The sequence below is a fragment of the Chlorocebus sabaeus genome, chromosome 5 (assembly GCF_047675955.1).
Source record: "Chlorocebus sabaeus isolate Y175 chromosome 5, mChlSab1.0.hap1, whole genome shotgun sequence".
Classification (NCBI taxonomy): Eukaryota; Metazoa; Chordata; class Mammalia; order Primates; family Cercopithecidae; genus Chlorocebus; species Chlorocebus sabaeus.
Genome location: NC_132908.1, coordinates 3,149,001 through 3,155,000, shown reverse-complemented (window position 1 = coordinate 3,155,000; position 6,000 = coordinate 3,149,001). Strand labels below are relative to the sequence as shown.

General features: G+C 50.1%; 2 non-coding genes across 2 annotated transcripts; one reads left to right on the top strand and one right to left on the bottom strand.

Moving 5' to 3' along the window:
• Positions 1-1,020: 1,020 nt before the first annotated feature.
• TRNAK-CUU (transfer RNA lysine (anticodon CUU)) lies at positions 1,021-1,093 on the top strand. Its single transcript has one exon. It is a non-coding gene; the product is annotated as a tRNA-Lys (tRNA).
• A 4,106-nt stretch (positions 1,094-5,199) lies between these two features.
• Positions 5,200-5,272, bottom strand: TRNAR-CCU (transfer RNA arginine (anticodon CCU)). The gene has a single exon. It is a non-coding gene; the product is annotated as a tRNA-Arg (tRNA).
• Between the last annotated feature and the right edge of the window lie 728 nt (positions 5,273-6,000).

The following is a 6,000-nucleotide window of genomic DNA, read 5'->3' as shown; positions in this document are numbered from 1 at the left end:
AGCGGCTCCAGGCGGCCCCAGCACCGAGAGGAGGGCCGGTGACCAGGGGCTGCAGCCCGCGGGGAGGTGGTCTGTGTGGCCCGCGTGAGGCAGGGGTCTCGCGTGCTGAGCCCCAGCCCAGAAATTTCAACCAACGTGAAACCCGAGTGCAGAACCCTGAGGAGGAGACCACGCCGCCTCCCAGCAGGCCAGCCCGGGCATCCTAGGAAGGGATCCCGTCTCCGGCACAGACCCCTGGCTTCTGTTCTCAGCCGAGCCCCTTCTTGGCCTGAGCTCTGCCCAGGCGACCCTCACAGCCCTGGGACCTCCCATACAGGGACCGGAGCTGGGATCAGAGTTCATTTCTCCCAAACGGGCGGCTCTACGAACGCTACAAACTTTTCTTGCCTTTTCCACTGGCAAGTGACCCAGCATTTTACTGCGAGCCTGAGGGGGAGAAAGGGTCTCCCGGGCTTGTCCCTGTGGTGAGGCCACTCTGCCTGCCCTAAACAGGGGCGAGGGTTTGAAAATGAGGGGACCTCCGTGATTTGACCCCGGAACCACTCACAACCCTGAGAGAGAGTCACGCCGAGTTTCCCCCCGGCCATCTCCAGTGTCCGTCCCTTCAGCCCTTGTCCCCGACGTTCCCGCTCCCAGGAGCTGCAGGGGCCGCACACACCCACGAGGGACAGCAGACAGGGGACACACACCCACGAGGGACAGCAGACAGGGGACACACACCGCGAGGAAGGGCAGATGGGACACACGCCCACGAGGGTCGGCAGAGGGGACACAAGCCCACGAGGGTCGGCAGACAGGATACACCCCCACGAGGGTCAGCCGACAGGACACACACCCACGAGGGACGGCAGACCACACGGGCCTGGCGGCGTCCTCGGTCCGGGCGGAGCTTAGGGCTCTAGTCCTCGCTCAGGATGTAGCGTGTCTCGGATCCTGGAGTCATCCCCACCAACTTTATATAGAATAGGGACGTTCTGGAGAGCTCCAATAGCAGTGTGGGAAGCTGCTTTTCTTGTAACCGCCCGGCTAGCTCAGTCGGTAGAGCATGAGACTCTTAATCTCAGGGTCGTGGGGTCGAGCCCCACGTTGGGCGTGAGGTTTTGTTGGACCCATGAGTCTTGCAACTTGAAATAATAAAGTAAGTGAAGTGACTCCGTGTAACTGGGAAGTTCTGGAGAGCTCCAAAGGACGTGTGGGAAGCGGCTTCTCTTGTTACCTCCCTGAGCATGAGACTCAAGAGATCCTGGGTCGTGGAGCCGCACGTTGGGTGGGAGGTTTTGTCGGACGATTAAACTTGGAAGAAAGTAAAGTAAGTAAGAAAAGGTTGGAAGTGACTCCGTATACCTCCCATGTCGGGATTTGTTGGGCAGGCAAACACAAAACGCTCCACCAACCAACTGGCCTCAGGATATATAGGGATCCCCTTAGTTCTGGTTCATAAAAAATGGGCCGAGCGTCGTGGTCCATGCCTGTAATCCCCTCACTTTGACCCCAGGAGTTTGAGAGACCAGCCTAGGCAACATGGTGAGATTCCAGCCCTTAAAAAAAATACAAATTTTCTCCAGGTTTGGTAGTGCACCTATAGTCCCAGCTACTCCAGAGACTGAGGCAGGAGAATCGCTTGAACCCGGGAGTTAGAGGTTACAGTAAACTGAGATCGCGCCTGTGCACTCCAGCCTGGACAACACAGTAAGACTCCGTCTCAAAATAATAATAATAAAAAGAAATTGGCCAGGCGCAGTGGCTCACGCCTGTAATCCCAGCACTTTGGGAGGCCAAGGCGGGCGGATCACGAGGTCAGGAGTTAGAGAGCAGCCTGGCTAACACGGTGAAACCCCGTCTCTACTAAAAAATAGAAAAAAATTAACCAGGCGTGGTGGTTGGCACCTGTAGTTCCAGCTACTAGGGAGGCTGAGGCAGAAGAATGGCGTGAACCCGGAAGGCAGAGGTTGCAGTGATCCGAGATCGTGGCACTGCACTCCAACCTGGGTGACAGAGCAAGACTCCATCTCAAAAAAGAAAAAAAGAAAAAAGAAATTAAAATTACATATATATGACATTTACATACACGTTCCATATTCAGTACACAGAGCATTTGGGACCCTCTCTGCATAATATTTGCCTTAAGAGGAATTCCCCTTCTACTTCACCCCAGTGTAACCCTGGCAAAAATTCTCATAATTGCACACTACAGCACACCAGGGACTCTCACTTTCCATCAGGGATGTGGTCCTCATTGCCAGCCAGCCAGCCAGTCATCGGGGGAGTCAAATTTAGAATCTCACCCTTATAATCTGGTTCTAGGCTAGGTACCATGGCTCAGGCCTGTAATCCCAGCATTTAGGGAGGTCAAGGCAGGAACACCACTTGAGCCCAGGAATTTGTGGGTGCAGTGACCCATGATTGTGCCACTGCAGCCTGGGCAACACAGTGAGACCCTGTCTCCAAAAACCAAAACAATTATTTGTACGTATCTAATAACTGTCATATTAAATATTCTGTGAAAATAGCTAATGAGAGGTGTGGTGGCTCATGCCTATAAGAACAGCACTTTGGGAGGCCAAGGTGGGAGGATTGCTTGAGCCCAGGAGTTTGAGATCAGCCTGGGCAACATAGCAAGACCCCGTCTCTACAAAAAATGAGCAGCATGTGCCTGCAGTCCCAGCTACTCAGAAGGCTGATTGGGGAGGATCACTCGAACCTGGGAGGTCGAGGCTGCAGTGAGCTGTGATCACACCACTGCACTCCAGCCTGGGTGACTGAGAGAGACCCCGTCTCAAAACAAAAACAAAAACAAAAACAAAACAAACAAACAAGAAAACATAGCTGACGGTTTTCTGACTGCTACCTGGACGCTGGTTTGGTAACAAATTTTGGCTTGAATGCAGTGTTGAGGTCCTTACCAATGGACGTGAGATGCTGAAATTCACAGTATACAAGGGCATCATGATCAGGCAACGTGTGACCTGGTTGATTATGAGGAGTTACAGACTGAAGCAAGTGCCCTGGGGGACCAGTGGCTGCTGTGCCTGATTGTTGCAGCACAGGCGACCACATGGACTTTCATTAGTTCATGGCATGGAAAGAAGTCTTCTGAAGGAACTGGTTAGCTTACAGAAAGAAAATGACAAGATCAGGTGTCTAAACTTCTAGACTAAGTCATGTTCAGAGACCCAGGGACAATTTATGGTAACCATACAATAACCTTAAAGCCACAAGGCTGATATTGCTAAAAATCAAACATGTCATTTAACTAGGCTTGTTGCAGAATGGCAATGTAAATTGAATTCACAGCCTTAGGAAATCTTTGGTGTGAAAGATACAGTATTGATTAGGAAGAAGTGGTGACATCAGATTGGACTCAAAATTGAGAATCTTGAATGACAAAGGCTGACCTTCAAGAAAACAGCATACATAACAAAACAAAACAGATACAAAACAAGTTTTGCTACTTTAAGCCATCATAAGGAGAATGGGATGTGATTTTGTATCTGGTGAATTTATCCATCTGGGTGCACATTCCAAAGAGCCTATAGTTAATATATTATCAATATATTATCTCACGCAGCTGACCCTGGCCCTACCAGGTTTGTTGGTTGGTTGGCTGAAAATTGACCTCAGTGGTGGCCTATGTTTAATGAGACTGGGCTGGTAGAACGTCTCCGGCAAACTGTAGAGAAAGAAACCTAAAGACACCAAGCAATGTTGGAGTGCATCTATCATGCATGATGCGCACACCACTGAGAAGACCAGAGGACACTCCCTTTCCTTTTTCTTTTTTTTTTTCTTTTTTTTTTTTTTTTTTTTGAGCTGGAGTCTCACTCTGTCGCCCAGACTAGAGTGCAGTGGCATGATCTCAGCTCACTGCAACCTCTGCCTCCCAGGTTCAAGCGATTCTTCTGCCTCAGCCTCCCAAGTAGCTGGGACTACAGGCAAGCGCCACGACACCCCGCTAATTTTTGTATTTTTAGTAGAGACGGGGTTTCACCATATTGGCCAGGCTGCTCTCGAATTCCTGACCGCGCGATCCGCCCGCCTCGGCTTCACAAAGTGCTGGGATGACAGGCGTGAGCTACCGAACCAGGCCAGGACACTCCCTTTCACAAGGCCTCCCGAAAAAATCCATCACGTAAGCCTCAGCTTCCTTAAGTAGCTCTGTGGTGGCCTTTCTCTGCAGGTGGCCTATGATGGTGGAAGGTAATGCCATTGAGGTGAGGAAGGTAACGCCATTGAGGTGGGGATGATGGGGTCCAGGATGTGTGGGGAAGTGGGAGAAGCCAGGCCAGAGCTGGAAAAACGGAAGAGTCCCAATTATGGGTTTTATTTATTTATTTGAGACGGAGTCTCACTCTGTCACCCAGGCTGGAGTGCAGTGGCGCGATCTCCGCTCACTGCAACCTCCACCTCCCGGGTTCAAGTGATTCTCCTGCCTCAGTCTCCTGAGGAGCTGGGATTAGCTGAGATTACAGGCGTGAACCACGGCGCCCGGCCCAATTACAGGTTTTAAAGGCAAAAGCCAACCATGTTTTTATACATATTTATGACGAAATTCTAGCAGTGGTCCCCATCGGGGCAGCTTGTGATTATTCTTTACACCATGTCCTGTAGTTCGGGAAATTTTTACCTTGAAGATGGCGTCATATATTGCATGGATTTAAAAAAAGAATACCATGGACTATTTCAAACATGTATTAAAAGAGAGGAAATAGTGCAATGTCCCCTCATGTCCCCCATTATCTACTCATGGATAAGTAGTTTCATCTATACCTCCATCCAGTTTATCATTTTTTTTGAAACGGAGATTACAGGCTGGGATTACAAGCGTGAGCCACCGCGCCTGGCCTCAGTTTTATGATTTTTAAAACAAACCAGTTGTCCTGTAATTTGATCTGTGAGTCATTGTGTGTTTATTAAAAAATAAGGATTTAAAAAATATATGTAACCATTATAGAATTAACAAACCTGGAAAAAGAAACAATCACTCCTCTCTACCAAGTTAAATGAATGGAACTTAAAATCCTATAAAACGTCCATCTTCTTTTTCCTGTAACCTGAAATTGCTGGTCTTATTTGAAAACAGGTACGGGTTTCTGATTTACAGCCTGTCTGGGAAGACTCCCGGAACTCCGCGACTCCACCGGAGTATAACGAAATTCCAGTTCTATTCCCCGTTGAAGAACCTAAAATTCATCCCTTTCTTACCCCGGGTGGGACTCGAACCCACAATCCCTGGCTTAGGAGGCCAATGCCTTATCCATTAGGCCACCGGGGCGCACGGTGACAACCTGGCGCTTGTCTGAGACCAGTCTCTCAGTCACTCCGCGATGGTTCCCACACAGTCTGCCTGTCCTATCCTGGCCTTTCTCCCGCCCCTCCACGGGAATCCAAGCTCTGGTTCAGATCTCGTCCCCTCCTGAGCATCCTCGGTGCCCGAAAGAGACCGCGCACGTGCAGAGGGACCTGAAAGACACCGAACGTCAGATTTTTGGCTCGGCTCTTTGGTCTAGGGGTATGATCTTCGCTTAGGGTGCGAGAGTTGCCTGGATCAACTCCCTCACGAGCCCTAGTCTCCATTCAGCAGAGAACCCAAGTCTAGGGGTAATTAGTAGTGAAAGATGCATTTGAGATGGATGGAGTGTATGGGAAGGGGCACGCGATGTCTGCTCTGCAACCCGCTCCTCATCCCGAGCCCGCCGCTTGCGGAAGCGTCGGTCTGCGTCCTCCTCCCCTGCATTGTCCGTTACACCAACGGTGCCGCCCAGTGGTCGGAAGCCTCTTAATAATGACCCTCCAAAGTCTGCCCTCTACATCCCCAGCTGGCTCGGTGTTAATCTCAGGATCGCAACGTTGGGTGTTTACTTTCCTGCCCCAACATGTGTGTTATTTTCCTTTTCAAAAAATCTATATTTTAATGAAGTTCTTTTCCCTTAATACCTAGTAAACGCTTCAGTCCAGGAGTTCGAGACCAGCCTGGGCAACATAGTGAACGCCGCCCCGTCT